The sequence below is a fragment of the Cupressus sempervirens genome, chromosome 11 (assembly GCF_028749045.1).
Source record: "Cupressus sempervirens isolate cs-2001-9-10 chromosome 11, ASM2874904v1, whole genome shotgun sequence".
Taxonomy (NCBI): Eukaryota; Viridiplantae; Streptophyta; class Pinopsida; order Cupressales; family Cupressaceae; genus Cupressus; species Cupressus sempervirens.
In genome coordinates, this window is record NC_143128.1 from 117190734 (window position 1) to 117208904 (window position 18171).

Sequence of the window (18171 nt, forward strand, 5' to 3'; positions counted from 1 at the left end):
AAAACTTCTTTAGAATTTGCCTTCTGAAATTTGCTTCCAAAAGTTGTCTCCCAAAATTTATATCTTCCCCAAATTCCTTGTCCAAATTCGTGTCCCAATTCGTGTCCCTCAGAAATGAACCCCCAAAGTTGCGATAAGAAAATTCTCCTCAAATCGGGGCACTAATTGTGCGTTCACCCGAGAAGACTCATTGCATAACTCAGTTAACTCCAAATTAACCTTTATTATCTTTTATTTTATTTTGCATTCATCTTTCATGCACATTAAGTTATTTATTAAATAACTTTATTTAATATTCCACTTGACTTCTATTTTAAATTAATTTATTACTTTAATCTCATGTGCACTTTATGAAATTAAAATAACATTATTATTTTCTATTATTTAATCTTTTAATTTAATTCTCATATTTAAACTCATGCTTAGATCATGCGATCTAGAATTCTTAATAATTTAATATCTTTCAACTTTTAATTTATTTTAGAACTTAATTGATAACATATTTAATTAATTTAATTAACAATAATATTTAGCATTTATTTAAAAATGAACTCTAAATATATTATTATTAAATTAAATAAATATTATCCTATTCTAAATTTATCTTTGAACTTTAATCTCCAAATTTAGTTCTTTTATTTAATTAATTTCTCAATTAATTAAATATTAAAGATATCAAAATAATTCTCTATTAAATTAAATCATTTATTAATCTTTTTAATTAATTTCTTTTATTTTAAACTTATGCACGCATCATGCAATGTAGAATCTTTTTAATAATTTAATATCTTTTCCATTTCTTAATTCATTTTAGAAACTTAATTAATAAAATATTTAGCATTTATTTAAAAATGAACTCTAAATATTTTATTATTAAATTAAATAAATATTATCACGTTCTAAATTTAAACTTTTAACTTTTATCACCAAATTTAATTCTTTTTATTTAATTAATTTCTCAATTAGTTAAATATTAAAATGTCATAATAATTTTTCCATTAAATTAAATCATTAATTAATCTTTTAATTAGACTTAATTAATAGAAAACACATCAAGGACTCATATAACAACATACAAAAACCCATAATAGAAAAACACATACTAAATCAAACAAAAACGGTTATAATCCTGAAATTACATCATTTGATGCATTTAGAGGGTACTTAACTCAGATACTTGTCCTAATTATCAATTAGGACAATTGGCTAAAGGGTTTAGGATTTGGACTTAAGAGTTTATCTCCCCTCTCTTACCATTGAGACAATGCGATAGGGTACGCTCATCCTGGCAATTCAGGGAAGTCGATACCCGGTACCTGCAACCTGCATAAAATCCATGCATGTACAAACACAATATTCTAAGCTAAACAGACAATGGCAGGAAGTGGTGCATCGTGTAGATCCCGACTAGCAGGTGACTACGACTCCCTTCCTTAACCACATCAGAAACACCATACATAAATAAAACAAACACGCACACCATACACATGCAGTATGGGGTAAGTATCCATAAGAAAGCACATGTGATAGTAAACCATCTAACTAATCATCATCGATAACTGAAATCATTGAATAATCATCATACATGCATGAAATATAGAGTACCAAGTAATCTCATCATATAATAAACTGAGTGTAAAACAACATCTGATGATCTCTAAAATAATAATACTAATCATCAAACATAAATTGCCCTAAAAGAGTTTGGCAAGGATGACAGAAATGCGACTTAGGGGCAGGCACTACATGAAACACATTCAAGACACTCTTGATTATGGTTTATGGTATCCTCACAACAATGATTTTACACTTTCTAGTTATACTGATGCAAATTGGGGTGGATCTGATGATAAAAAGAGCACCAGTCATGCAACCTTCTTTCTTGCTGAGTGTTTGGTTGCTTAACATAGTAAGAAATGGGATTGTGTCAATTTATCCACTTTTGAATCTAAATATGTTGGTGCTATAGCATGTTGTACTCAGTTAATTTGGATGGATTATCAATTATCTAATTTGGGAATTCAAATTTCAAAACCTATTTCTATAATGTGTGATAACATGAGTGCTATTTAGTTGAGCAAAAATCTAGTAATGCACTCATGCACAAAACATGTAGCCATTAAACCTCATTTCTTGAGAGATAAAGTTCTTAATAATGAGTTCAAATTGGTTTATGTGCCTACTCAAGGACAGGTGGCAGACATTTTAACAAAAGAAGTACCTAGAGAACTATTTGAACAATTAAGAACTCGATTGGGAGTCTTCTCTCAATCAATGCTGGCATAAAACACTTGCTAATAACCATTCTATGTTAGGTTTTTGCTCCTTTCATAGAATGAATTCATGAAAAGTAGATGGTCAAATTTTTCAACACACATTTTTTGGGGGAGTAATCATCATTCTCAAATTTGGTTTGGTTGGTTTAGATTTGGTTATGAGATTTGGTTGATTTAGATTTGTTTGTTCAGATTTGGCTCCTAATGATTGATGATTCTTGGTTCTTTGTGGTTCAATATATCATAGAATAGACAACATTTTTTTGGCTCATTATCTTGTATATATAAGTTGAAACTTGTCTCTTTCAAATTTTTATATTTCACCTTGTATATACGAGTTAGTGAAATTTTTTGCCTCAAACAATGGAGGAGATTGTTGACATGATGATATTCCAAATTTGGCAAAATGTGTTCAAATGAATATTAAAATGGTGAAAAAATAAAGGCATATATAAATATTTGAATCGTGGCAAATAAAGAGACATAAAACTTGTTTTTGGCAGCAACATATGAGACTGTAAAAACTGGCGAAAAGGATGTGACATTTAATAGTCACCTGAAAGTTCTTGCTAAGTGTTGAAATCTTGTGGTGGAATTGAAACAACATTGAAATTTAGTTTTCTTTGTGGGTGATTATTTATTTTTGTGAAAGGTTTCAGTGAAATGCATTGTCTAGAAATACATTCTTTGACAGCGAAATGTATTGTTTTACTTTCTTTCTCTGTAAAGTATACTGGACTTGTTTGAATGGATTCTTGGGTCTTTGACATGCAATTTTTAAGGTTCAGTTCTTCAGTGGAGGCAATGTGTTTAAACAGTGGCATGGAATAGGTTTGCAAATTTTTTTTTGTATTTGGCACTAAAAAAGAATAGGTTTTCATACTATGATATTTTCTTATTAGTTTTATACATACTCATTTGTCGTCTTATTTCCTATGCATGCTCAAGATGAATAATGGCATTTTCTCTTCAAATTGAATAAGGATTTCTGAGGCAAATGTATAAGGGTTTTAGGTAAATAAAGCAATGACAGTTTCAGGTATGTCATTTCAATACTGGTGCAATATATTCAAATGTTTTAAGGAAATAAAAATGTGAAATTTCTTCTTACAATTTTAGTTGTTTGAAAAATGAAAGTTGAAATTTGTTTTTCAAATCCAGTGTCATTCTTTTATAAAGAAGTTCTTCAGTCTCAGTATGGTGCACAAGTTTGAAATAAATGTCTAACAGAAAGCCCTAGATGATTGTTGAAAAGAAAACATGGTCAATTTTTGAAGGAATTGTTTCTCAAATGAAAATGCATGAAATTTTTTTAAACTGGGTCATATATAAATAAAGGAAATTCAGTCTTCAATATGGAAAAATGATTTCAGAATGAAAAAGGGAAAAGAACAGTCAAGCACTTTTTATAAAACAGTAATTTGATTTTAAACAGAAGTGAATAAGGGTTTCGAAGAATTTTTTTAATGAAATATTGCATTCATTTTTAAAATAAAAAGGAACTTCTTCAAATTTTTTGTGAAGACAATGACAGTTCTTTTGAGGCAAAGAAATTTTTTTTACTAGAATGATAAACGTTGTTTTTTCCAAAGGAAAGAATACTTTTGTCAACAACAGTTTCAGTTTTCTATAATGTGGTCACTTTTGAGCTTAAAATGGTACTCCTTAAAGATTTTGTTCCTTGAGGGTTTCAAACCTAGAATACTGCTTGCATATTTTTAAAAGGATATGGATGGCAGTTTTTTAAGACAAAGGCAAATTCCAAACTTAACTGATTTAAGTTGGTTTTTAAAAGTAGCATTTCAAAAGGGGTTTTTAAATAACCTTAACTAGTTCAGTTGGTTGTCTATAATTTATTATATTCAAATTTCATCTCTATTTATAGAGATCATTTTTAAATTTGAAAGGGATATGTGTGAAAAGGTATTGAAAGAGACACATATACATTTTGTGAAAGATTTGAAAAGAGTTGTATTTAAAAGCTATATTATAAGCTTGTATACATGTATCGATGCAACATATATATTTGTATGTGTATATGAGATTGTAAGAATAGAAAGAGATAGAAAGGGTTGAACACTTCTCATTGCTGATTGTAAAGGAATTGAAGGAATAAAGATTGTAGCTTCATGGATCCCTATGACGAATCCCATTTGAGGAATTTTGAGGATTTCCCACTCGGCAAAATTGGTGGCTCTATAATTTGTGAGTTGCTCTTTTTGTTCTAGGTGAATGCTTTTAATTTCCAACACTAATTTATACTTAGCTATGAATGGTTAAAGAATTGAAATCACTATTTTGAATTAAATCTATATAGTTCTAATTCACCCCCCTCTTAGAAATCTAACACTTCCAACACTAGGAGGGATTTTTCCACATTCAATTAGTTGTTTGCCAAATTTAGCAATGAAAGAGAAGCATGAGTGGTACCAAAATATGTTACATCATTCATTTCATAGTTGCAGGCTATGCCATCCTACATACAACAATTAGTTCCATTCACCCATGATTTGAATCTCCCAAAAGAATCATTCGAGGAATATTTGAATCAAAGAAGAGCTTCGGATTCATAATCAAGGCATTTGCAAAAGCATTGATTTGGCTTGTTAGACAACATCATGAATGTTAAAATGACAATAATGGATTTGAGTACTAGACGATTTTGAGGAACTTCAGAGTTTGCCATGGTTGGTTTTGAAGAAAGCATGTGGTAACCCATTTTTTAAGAAATTGTTTGAACACAATGTTCTTGCAGTAATAGCCATTTACAAAGGAGTCATTTATCAGACTAAAAAGCTAAAAATGGTTGAGCTATTGCTACATGTATTATCATTTGAAGGATTTTTTTTTCTTTGATGTTAGTAATTGTTGTCAACATGACAAAATGTAGTTTGAGAAGCTCAAAATTAATAAAATATTAATACATGTATTATCATTTTGAAGGCTTCGTGGTCATTTTTTATGAGGTTTTTTTCTTGATTGGAGACTTCTATATGCACAGTTAATGTTTCAGTTTATTTCAACTCATCTGACAGTTGGAAGTAGGACTAGTTTTTGAATTGCATAAGTCTCAATTGCTTTATAGATTAATTTATGTTACCAATGTACTTCTATTGGTATTTCCAAATTTTCCTAGATAATATTAAGTAGCAAATCATTGAAACATTTCATGTTGTGTATCTCAATGATAGTAGATGATTTTGTTATGGAATATAGAATTACCCTGAAACTAATTTTTTCTATAAAAAATTGCACTCTAGGGTATGACTTGAGTAATGCAGTGTAAAAATATTGGTTTCGCCTGAGGACTTGATTAATTTGACCTACATTACTTTTGTTCAATCAAGGAGATTCTATTTTGGGTATTATGGCTCATAGAGATAGTGTTTATTATTAGCAAATTTAATACTTGTGGGTGGGCTTTATTGTGAACTGCAAACATATGCTTAACATATATTTATTTAAGATTCCTAATTTCTTCTTTAATTATTGAATATTCTATTATATAACATATGTATTGGAACATTCCTACATTTAGAAAATTTAGCTATGAGGGTTATGAGGCATCATTATCTATAGCAAAAAATACAATAGAATAGTTAGGAGAGACATTCTAAAATTATTGTGCCTATTTCAATGGAGATTCAAGTAGCAGTTTATGTTAGAAATATTAATTTCTACTCCTAAAACTTATTTAATCATATCCGTCATTAGATCTTTCTAGCATTTTAGGTTTAGGTTTAAGTTTAGGTTGTGTCAGCTATAGTAGTTTCCAAAACTCTATAGATAATTGTATTGTTCACAAATGTCAAATCTTTCTAGAGTATTGTAAACTTTCCTATAAAAGGAACTGTTATGTATCCATTTAAACAATTAAAAATAAAGTAATCAAATGCAATTAATTTTTATTGTGTCACAACACACTAAATTCGTATTTTAATTTTGTGTGCCTCTACCCACCCATCAAAGTGGTATCAGAGCTTGGTTAAGAAGAAGAGTTTGAAGGATTGTGCATAAGGAGGATTGTAGTAGAAAAGGGAATAGAAAGTCCTATAAATGCCTTTATTGTGAGGGTGCTGTTGAGATCCATTAGTATCTTGTTACCTTATTTAAGGTTTGGTAGAGCTATGTACCTCTTTTTAAATTTATATAAGAATGGCTATCAGAAGTTTTTAAGCTTCAATTCTAATGTTTTTGGGAAAGAATTATGATGATTGGGCTTTCAGAATTAATCTTATATTTGATTCTTTTGAGATACCAGATGTAATTTTAAATGGTTGTATTGAGCTTGCAGACGAGTCTTCTTTAAATGCTAATAAAAGAAAAAGCTAGATGAAAATGGGAAAAAGAATAAAAAGGCTTTGCAACTTATTTGACAAGCATTAGATGAATTAATTCTTGGAAAAATTAAGCCAGCTATTACAACCAAGCAAGCTTGGGATAGTCTTGAGATTGCACATCAACATACAAGTAAGGTAAAGATTGTGAAATTGCAAGAAATTAGAAGAGAATTTGAGAATTTACAAATGAAGGATATATATTCTGGAGGGCAGTTTTCAAATTGTGTTATGAATGTTGTTAATCAAATAAGGAAGAATAGTGATGAACTTACTAATCAAAAGGTTATAGAGAATATTTTAAGAAGTCTTCCTATCAATTTGATAATCTTGTGGTTACAATTGAAGAATCTAAGGATCTAACAACATTGTCTATAGATGAGCTATTTGGATCTTTATATAATCATAAAGACAGGTTGAACAAGCGTAATAAGCCTTCACTAGAGAATGAATTTAAAACACAAATGACATTTGGCAGAGGCAGAGGAAGAGGAAATTTTGGATTTAGAGGAAGAGGAAGAGGCCAAAATAATTTTCAAAAAGAAAAAAGGAGTCTAGATTCAGGAGGAAGAAGAAATAAATATTCCTATTCAAGGGGATCCTATAACAACTATACATCACAAAGGTATGATAAATCAAATATTCAATCTTATTATTGCAAGAAGTTTGCAAATTTTGCAAATGAATGTTAGAAAAAAAAAGCTAATATGAGTAAGAAAAATGTATATTTTCCTAAGAGTAATTCTGAGACATTGTTTATTACTTGCAATGTAGCTCAAGAGAGCACAAATGATTTTTGGTTTTTAGATAGTGGTTGCAGAAATCATATGACATGTAATAAAGAATTTTTTGAAAGTTTGGATAGATCAATTAAATCAGAAGTGAAGTTGGGAAATAATGACATAGAGGAAGTGAGTGGAAAAGGAATAATCAATGTTATAAAAAAGCATGGTAAGAAATTTATTTCTGATGTATATTTTGTGCTTGGTTTGAAAAAAAATCTTATAAGAGTGGGGCAACTTAGTCAAAAAGGTTCTAGAGTTATTTTTGAGAAAAATTTGTGCACTATATTTGATATGCCTCCTAGTAACATGGTGATTGCCAGAGTAGAAATGACAAATAATAGAATGTTTCTACTTAGGATGAAGAGCAATATGATTGATGAAGTTGCAACAAGTCTGAAGGTAGCAAGTCAAGATCAAACATGGATATGGCACTTGAGGTATGGTCATCTAAATCTCAAAGGATTATCTTTATTGCAAAGAAAGGAAATGGTAAGAGGCTTACCCTCAATTGAAACATCATTAAGTCCATGTGAAGGTTGTATTTTGGCCAAACATCATAGAGAGAGTTTTCCAAAAGGGATGTCATATAGAGAAAGGGTACCTTTAGAAATTGTGCATTTAGATATACATGTTCCAATGAAAATGCCATGATTAGGGGGGAGCATTTATTTCTTAACATTTATTGATAACTTTAGTAGAAAGACATGATTTTACTTTCTTAAAAATAAATCTAAAAATTTTGGCAAATTTAAAGAATTTAGGGCCTTTGTTGAGAAACAAAGTGGTTTACCTATCAAGGTATTGAGATTTGATAGAGGATGAGAGTATAGGTCAAATGAGTTTTTAGACTATTGTAGGGATCATGGAATCAAAAAGAAATTTACTACTAGCCACACACCATAGAAAAATGGTGTTACAAAGAGAAAGAAAAGGACAATAATGGAGATGTCAAGGAGCATGTTGAAAGGTAGGAATAATCCTAATGAGTATTGGGCTGAGGCAATTTCTTGTGTTTCTTATATCTTGAACAGAAATCCAACAAAGATTGTGAGAGACATGGTTCCATAGAATGCATGGAGTGGTAAGATTCATAGTGTTTCTCATCTCAAAGTATTTAGTTGTATTGCATATGCACATGTTCCTAAAGAAACTAGAAGTAAGTAAGATGATAAGAGTGAAAAATGCAATTTTTTTGGCTATGATGACCAATCTAAGGCATATAGGTTGTTAAATCATATCACTAGAAAAGTCATTGTGAGTAGGGATGTTGTATTTAAAAAAGATTAATCCTAGGATAGAAATATAGATACAAATATTACAAGTTCTACAACAATACCATATGATGAGAAGGATAAAAAGGATCATGAAGATCAAGAGGACCAACCAAGTGACCAAGAAGGAACTCCATCATGAAGTCCACAAGGAGATCAGTTAGAAAATGAATTTGAGCATGGAGAATCTTGAAATTTACAAGTAATAATTCAAACCCTATACTTTCACAATTGAGATCAAGGATTACAAGAAAGAAAACTAAAAGCTTGAATGAGATTTATGTTCAAGGCAGAAAAAAAGATTTGCAATCAAATTTTGCTTTATTTTCTCAAGATCCTATATATTTTGAAGATGCAATCAAAGAAGAACATTGGATTAATGCAATGAATGATGAAATAGAATCAATTAAAAGAAATGATATATGGAAATTAGTTGATTTTCCTAAGAACAAAGATTGCATTGGTGCAAAATGGGTTTATAAGACTAAGTTTAAAGCTAATGGAGATGTAGACAAATATAAGGCAAGGTTAGTTGCTAAAGTATTTTCACAAGAATATGGGATTGACTATAATGAGACATTTGCACCTATAGAAAGACTTGATACTGTTAGAATAGTATTAGCTATTGTGGCTCAAAAAAATGGATAGTTCACCAAATGGATGTCAAATCAGCATTTTTTAATGAATATTTGGATGAAGAAATCTATGTGCAAAAAGCACCAGGATATGAAATAAGAGGATATGAAGACAAATTTTATAAGTTGAAGAAAGCACTCTATGGATTGAAGCAAGCTCCAAGAGCCTAGTACAGCAAAATAGATTCATACATGATGAAGAATGCATTCAAGAGAGGAACCAGTGAACCTACATTATATACCAAGATCAACGAACAAGGTCAAATTTTGATTTTTTTTTATATGTTGATGATTTGTTCTTCACAGGTAATATATCTATTGACATGATTTAAATCAGCAATGAAAAGGGAATTTGAAATGATAGATCTAGGATTGATCAAATATGTTTTTGGCATTGAAGTTACTCAAAATGATAAAGGAATTTTCATTTTCCAAAGTAAATATGCAAATGATATTTTGAAAAGATTTAGATTGATAAATTGTAGTCCATTTTTTACACTTGCGGTAGAAGGCACCAAACTGAACAGAGAAGATACTGACAAGGTTTTGACTCAACTATATATAGAAGATTGGTAGGTAGTTTGATGTATCTCACTACTACTAGACAAGATATTATGTATGGAGTGAGCTTAATATCTAGATTCATGGATTCACCTAAGAACTCACATTGACAGGTAGGAAAAAGGATTTTGAGATATATTGTAGGAACTATAAATCATGGAATTTTGTATTCTACTTTCGATGATTTTCAATTAATTGGATATATAGATAGTGATTTTGTAGGGAATACTGAGGAGAGAAGGAGCACATCTAGATATGCATTCCATATTGGGACAGGTGTTGTAGCCTAGGCATTAAAGAAGCAACCTGTATTAACTCTCTCATCAGCTGGAGTAGAGTATGTAGTAGGAACAATAGTACCATGTCAAGTAGTATGGATGAAAAGGATTTTGAAAGACTTAATGCAAGCTCAAGATAGACCTACTACAATCCATTGTGATAACAAGTCTTCTATTGCACTTTCAAAGAACCATGTGTTTCACAAGAGGACAAAGCACATTGATACAAGGTATCACTTCATTAGAGAGATGGTAAATAATAAAAAAATTAATCTACAGCACTGCAGATTAGAAGAGCAACTTGTAGATATCTTCACCACGGCTTTAGCGTAGGAACAATTTGAGATTTTGAGGGAGGCACTGGGAATTGTAGATATTCATAATGTAGATAGTAGAAATTAGGGGGGAATGTTAGAAATATTAATTTCTACTCCTAAAACTTATTTAATGATATATGTCATTAGATGTTTTTAGCATTTTAGGTTTAGATTTAGGTTTAGGTTGTGTCGGCTGTAGTAGCTTCCAAAACTCTATAGATAATTATCTTGTTGGCAAATGTTAGATTTTTCTAGAGTATTCTAAACTTTACTATAAAAGGGAGTGCTATGTATCCATTTAGAAAATAAAAAAGAAGTAATCAAATGCAATTAATTTTTATTGTGTCACGACATATGCATTCATATTTTATTTTTTTGTGCCTTTGCCCACCCATTAGTTTATAGCCGATGCTGCATCTTTTAGCAAAACTGCTAACTAAGGCATCAAAGTAAATAGTTTATTAGAAGAATACTTCCAAAACAACTTGAACTTGATTTTCATATCTTGATTTAGGTGGTTTGGGTTGCTATTTTTTTTTTTGGCTTTCAAGAGGGGTTTAGTTGAGGGCTGATGACAATCTAACAATGATGGTTACATTTCAACAAATTCGATTATTGGAAGTGAGATGGCATTTTTAATATGAAATTTAGTCTTTCATATTTCATCTTATCACCTAATCTATATTTTGGTACATCAAAATGCCCTTGAAGGACCTAAAAGCATCGTATCAATATCAAAAATTATCTTAAATTTAATAAAATATTGTAAGATAGTTTCTGAATGTTATTCTAGGTAATGTAATAGAAGAGCATATGCCTTCTATGAATTTGTTTTTTTTGGAAAATGCCTTTGACCTTACCCAAGTCTTCTATGGGATTATTTGTTTTCCATTTGTTAAGGTTTGATAGTACTTATGATATCTAGAACTTGACTTGGTCTAGAATTGGACAAATAGACGAGCTAATTATTTAGTAAATAAAATGTATAATACATTAGATCTCTTAATGTCATAAAAAAAAAATTCAATAGTTATCTTTTGAATTGTAGATGTGACTATTTTTGACATTATTTTCTCCAAATGTCTCTATCTTTAGCTATACATTAGTTTCTACAAAAATCATGATTGACCATTGCAATCAAGTGAAAATCATGTCAGGATTATCTTATCACAAGAAGCTGATACAAGTGAACATTTGTAACTGCTTAGATCCTCAGGAGTTAGGTGTTTCACATTTGAGCTATGTTGAAAAATCTTATACTTCACAATTATTACAATTTCAAAATCATGATAGGAATATATGACCTTATGAAGCTTGTATAATTTGACATTTTTGGTTATTACATATTTCAGCAGCGCCGGTTAGTGAACTTCCAAACAATTGAATACTAAAAAAAATTCATGCTTCTATATTGGCATTTAGCATCGTTTCCTACTCATAGTTTCTCATTAGAAAAAAAATGGATAAATTTTAGATGTAGATATAAAAATAAAATTTTCACATTAGAGATGCCAAATATTTTAAACTACATGTATTGTGTGTTTGGAGGGCATGTTGATACTATGACCCTTCACACATAATTCAATGATTTTTTCTTGAAATAAAAATTAAAATTAATAATAGACAATATAAAATATATATAGTGAAAAATAAGGACAAACCAGGAGAATAAATATCTTGAACAACTAAAAACTTAAGGTCTTTCTCATTTTCATTATATCCATTGTCACTTAATAATGAAAAAACATCACTATAGATCAAATTTAACATTTGACTAAACATCTTATTGGCATAATCAATATTAGGATTAAACAAGAAATACATATGGAGATGCCCCTAAAAGTGTATGAGATTCATCAAATTCATAAGATGAAAAAAATTACTGGACTTAGTTATACTAAGTTGTATCAAATATTGAGGATCTTTTAAATGTTCAGGGCAACAATTGAACAACTCCTTTCAACTTTTTAATTGGGCATTTAGATTTCCAACTACATTTATCAACTATTTCTAGGTAACTATTTGCTGCAATTTCTGTTTGTTGGCTTTATTTGTCATTTTTGTTAAAATATGTAATGCTACATATTGGTTGCCCCTTGAGCCAAACACCCACCTACCACACTGATAGTGTCATAGACTTGAATGCTTAGTAGGTGAGTTTTCAAATCTGAAAAAGAGAGGAAAAAGTTTTTGGAAGAAAGACAAAAGGAATGAATCTGATTCATTCATTGAGTTCAATAGATCAGAGTTGAAGAGACTTGCAGAGCAGAGCAGAAAAGGAAGAAAAATAAATCGATCAGCAAATCAGCGTGAAGTGTTCAAAAGGCAGAAGGGTTTCAACACATATTGGATCTTTTGTCATTCTAGAAGTTGTTATTGTTATTTTGACTTGTTGAAGTGGTGATTACTCCAGACATTATTGAATGCAGCCATTAGAACTATAATTTTAAAGTTGAAAGTTTTAGGTTTTATGAGTTTGAAGATTTTAGGGTTTTCTAGTTGAAGTTGAATGCTCTTAGATTTTATAATAGTTTTAATCAAAGTTGAATAGAAAGCAAGTAGGCATACTTCAATTCATTTTTCTTCTTCTATTCATTGCATTTGAGAAGTTTATTGTTGGAATCTTCACACTTTGACTCTCTCGTTTTAATGGTGAAAATATCCAGTTTGTGATTTAGCTTAGTCGACATCCTCTTCTACTGAGCATCACATGTAGTGGCTATTAAGCTCACTTGGCATTGCTTGAGTCAAGTTGCCCTAGTGCCAAGTTCACTCAACATCCTCTTGTGCTGAGCTCACTCAAAAACTACTACCTATCACTGGGCATCCATTGGTGCCGAGAAAAATTTCCACTTGACACCTTCACATGCCGAGAAAATTGGCACTCATAAATAGTTTTTGCTGATCAAAATTTTAGGGTTGTGATTTTAATGTTTTTCACATGGTATCAAAGCTTTGAGGCCCCACATCCATAGTGAGTTAGGAAATTTTTTTTCCTGGGATATTAGACATGGTATTAGAGTAGAGAATAGAGGAAAAGATATTTAGGAGTTTACCTCAAAAATATGACAATCTTGTCATGATCATAGAGGAAGCAAAGGACCTCACCACATTGACCATGGATGAGTTGATGGGAACTCTTCAAACCCATGAGCACTAGATAAACAGATCAGCAACTACTTCCCAAGAGTAATCTTTTAAGGCTCAAGAGAATTCAAGAGCTAGGGGGAGAGGTAGAAATGGCTCTGGTAGAGGCTCAAGAAGAAAAGGTCATGAAAGAAATGGTCAAAGGAATGCTAGTGCAGAAAGCTCAGGAAGGACAAGCAAGCAAGAGGGAGCAAGAACTTCACAAAATAACTCTAGATTCTAGAGGTAAGAAGAATTAAAACTCCAATAAGAGTAATGTTGAATGTTACTAATGTCATAAGTATGGGCATTATGCAAGTGAATGTTGGGAGAAACAGGGTGATTAGTCAAAGTAGAATGCCAATGTGGCTAATCTGAACATTGGACATGCAAACAATCCCACTACCTTCATCATGTGTAATATTGGTGAAGAAGGAAGCCCTAAGGTATGGTAGTTGGATAGTAGTTGTAGCAAACACATGAGTGGTACTGAAAGTTTATTTTTTCTCATTGATAGGCCTTTTAAGTCTAAAATTAAAATGGAAAACAATGGAACCATTCCCATAGTGGGCAAATGATCTATTATGATCTGCACTAAGCAAGGTGAGAAGAGGGAGATACAAAATGTGTATTTTTCCCTCAGTATGAAGCACAACTTGATGATTGTTGAAAAACTCATTTAAAATGGATACAAAGTGCTGATGGAAAATGACAAGTGTATCATTCATGAGAAGGATGGGAGTAATATATTACTTGCAGTAGTCCAAATGACAAAGAACCAAATGTTCTTGTTGAGGATAGAGACATGTTTCTCTTCTCAAGTCAGTGTTTCACCTCTCAAGCATGCATGTACAACAGTACACCAGCAATCAGCTTTTAGGAGCATGATTGAAGACCCCTCCAAGCTTTGGCATCTCAGGTATGGACATCTAGGCTTTGCTGGTTTAAATTTTTTGTCCAAGAAAAGAATGGTAGAAAGTTTTCCAAGCATTGTATAGTCATGTAACAAGTGTCAAGCTTTCATATTGGGTAAGCAACATAGGCTTCCCTTTAATTCTGAAAATTCTAGAAAGGATAGAGCGCCATTAGAATTGTTGCATTCTGATTTGGTAGACCCTATACAAACTACTTCTATAGGGGTGAGTACTTATTTTATGATATTCATAGATGATTTTAGTTGTAGGACATCGGTGCATATTTTAAAGAATAAATCTGAAGCATTTGATAAATTTGTTGAATTCAAAGCCTTGGCTGAAAAAGAATGTAGACATTATGTAAAGGTCCTCAGATTAGATAGAGGAGGGGAGTATACCTCCAACATGTTTGTAAATTTTTGTAGAAAAAATGGCATAAGAAAATAGCTAACATCCAGTTATACTATGCAGCAAAACGGAGTAGCTGAGAGAAAGAACAAGATCATTGTTGAAATGGCAAGAAACGTGATGAAAGCAAAAGGACTTCCAACTGAATATTGAGGAGAGGCTATAGCAACAATAGTATACTTGATCAACATGTTTCCTACAAAATCGGTTCATGACAAGATACCTTTTGAGGCTTGGTCAAGCAACAGATAGATAGTTGAACATTTGACCATGTTTGGATGTGTAGCATATGCACATGTGCCTAAGGAAAAAAGAGAAAAGCTAGATGACAAAGGTTTGAACTGCATCTTCATGGGGTACAACTCAGAATCAAAGGCTTATAGATTGTATGATCCGATTAATAAAAAAGTCATCATTTTAAGAGATGTGGAATTTCTTGAAAATCAATCGTGGGATGCCTTGGTTTATGAATCCTCAAGAACTTCAAGCAAAATGCCTACCATTCAAGAGGAAGAAGATGACATTAGTGATTAGCAAGAAGATGGAGTAGGAAACATAGATTGCAGACAAAGGAAAAAAGGCAAGCAACCCTTAAAATGCCAAGAAATAGCTCCAAGCACTTCAAGAGAACTCTGAGCTAGTATGCAAAATAGTAGCAGTAGCAATATTGAAAATTTAGATCCCTCTCTCACCCCCCTATTTTCAAGAAAAACTAAGAGTTTAAGGGAGATATACCAAGATGAAAGGTATGAAAAAGATTATCATGAGAGTGTAAATTTTGCACTATTTTCTCATAGTGATCCAATTTCTTTTGAGGAAGTTGTGAATGAGGAGAAATGGTGTAATGCCATGGATGAGGAAATAGTTGAAAGGAATGAGACATGGGAGTTAACTATATTGCCTCCCAAGAAACAAGTTATTGGAGCTAGTAAAATGGGTATACAAGACCAAGCGTAATGCTGAAGAAAAAATAGATAGGCATAAGGCATATTTAGTGGTTAAGGGGTAAAAGCAATAGTATGGCAGAGATTATGATGAGACATATGCCCCAATTGCAAAAATGGAAATTGTGCATGTTGTGATAGCAATTGCAGCCAAACACAAATGGAAGGTATATCAAATGGATGTGAAGTTTGTCTTCCTAAATGGTGTATTGAAAGAAGAAGTATATGTAGAGCAGCCACCTAGTTATGAAGTTGTAGGTGAAGAACACAAGGTGTATAGATTAAAGAGAGCTCTTTATGGACTTAAGCAAGCTCCAAGGATGTGGTATAGTAGGATTGACTCATATTTGATGAGCAATGGCTTTAGCAAAACAATGGTGAGCTCACTCTCTACATCAAGGTAGAAAATGGTAATGTGTTGATTGTTGTCTTGTATGTAGATGATTTAATTTCCACTAAAAATGATAATTTCTTAATCGGTGAGTTCAAAGAGGCCATGAAAATGAATTTAAAATGATAGACCTAGGTCTCTTGAAGTACTTTCTAGGCATAGAAGTAAATCAAATACATAATGATATTTTCATCTCTCAAAGAAAATATGCAAGGAAAATCTTGGAGAGATTAAAAATGAAAAAAAGTAAGGCAGCTCCAACACCAATATCAATTGGTCTAAAGTTGACCAAGGAAGATTGCAGAAAAAGTGTGAATCCAACACTATACAAGAGTACAGTTGGAAGTTTGATGACTACAACTTAGCCTGACATAATGCATGCAGTAAGTTTGATTTCTAGATTGATGAAAACACCAAAAGATTCCCATTGGCAAGTGGGAAAGAAGATCCTAAGATATGTGAATGGTACTAAGGGATTTGGAATTTTGTATACAATAGAAAATGATTTCTAGTTTTTGGGTTATACAGATTGATTGGGCTAGAAGCTTAGATGATAGGAAAAGTACTTTCAGATACATGTTCCATATGGGATTGGGTTCAGTTTCATGAGCATCCAAGAAGCAACCCATTGTTTCTCAATCTACAATAGAGGCTAAATACATCGTAGCAAATGCAGTAGCATGTCAAGCTATTTGGTTAAGGAGGATCTTGACAAATTTGAATGAAAAGCAAGAGGATGGAACCATAATTTATTGTGACAACATCTCATCAACTGCATTATCCAAGAATCCAGGCTTCCATGGGAGAAGTAAACACATAGAGATTAGATATCACTTCATCAGAGAGTTGGTGGAGAATGGAGACATCAAAATAGAATTTTGAAAGTCTAAGCAGCAACTAGCAAACATTTTCACAAAGCCTTTAGGTATTGGAACTTTTGTACACCTAAGAGAGTGTCTTGGTGTAGTTGATTTGGATCATAAGTGATCCTTGTTTATTTTTTTCGGGACAAAGGGGAAGTGTTCAAATAGTTAATGCTACGTAGTGGTTTTCCCTTGAGCCAAATGCCCACCTACCACCCTGACAGTGTTAGAGACTTGAATGCTCAGTAGGTGAGTTTTCAAATCTGAAAAAGAGGGGAAAAATATTTTTGGAAGAAAGAGAAAATGGATGAATCGGATTCATTCCTTGAGTTCAGTAGATTAGAGTTGAAGAGAGTTGCAGAGAAGAGCAAAAAAGGAAGAAAAAGAAATCAATCACTAGATCAGTGTGATGTATTTAGAAGGTAGAAGAGTTTCAGCACGTGTTGGATCTTTTGTCATTCTATAAGTTTTTATTGTTATTTTGACCTATTGAAGTAGTGATTTCTCTAGGCATTGTTGAATGTAGACATTAGAGCTGTAAGTTTAAAGTTTAAAGTTTTAGGTTTTACAAGTTTGAAGATTTTAGGGTTTTTTGGTTGAAGCCAAATGCTCCCAGATTTTGTAATTGTTTTAATCAAATTTGAATAGAAAAAAAGCAAGCGTACTTGAATCCAGTGTTCTTCCTGTATTCATTTCATCTGAGAAGTTTATTGTTGGAAGCTTCACACTTTGACTCTCTCATTTTAATGGTGAAAATATCCAATTCGTGGTTCAACTCACTTGGCATCCTCTTCTACCAAGCACCACATTGTAGTGGCTATCGAGCTCACTCAGCATTGCTTGAGCCGAGTTGCCCTAGTGCCAAGCTCACCAACACCTACTTCCTGTCACTCAGCATCCATGCATGCCGAGGAAAATTGCCACTCGACACCTTCGCGTGCCAAGAAAACTGGCACTCAACAATAGTTGTTGCCGAGCAAAATTTTAAGATTTTGATTTTAATTTTTTCACAATTTTTCCTTTACACATATTCGTATTCATATAGTAAGACTTTAAAAAATGTGA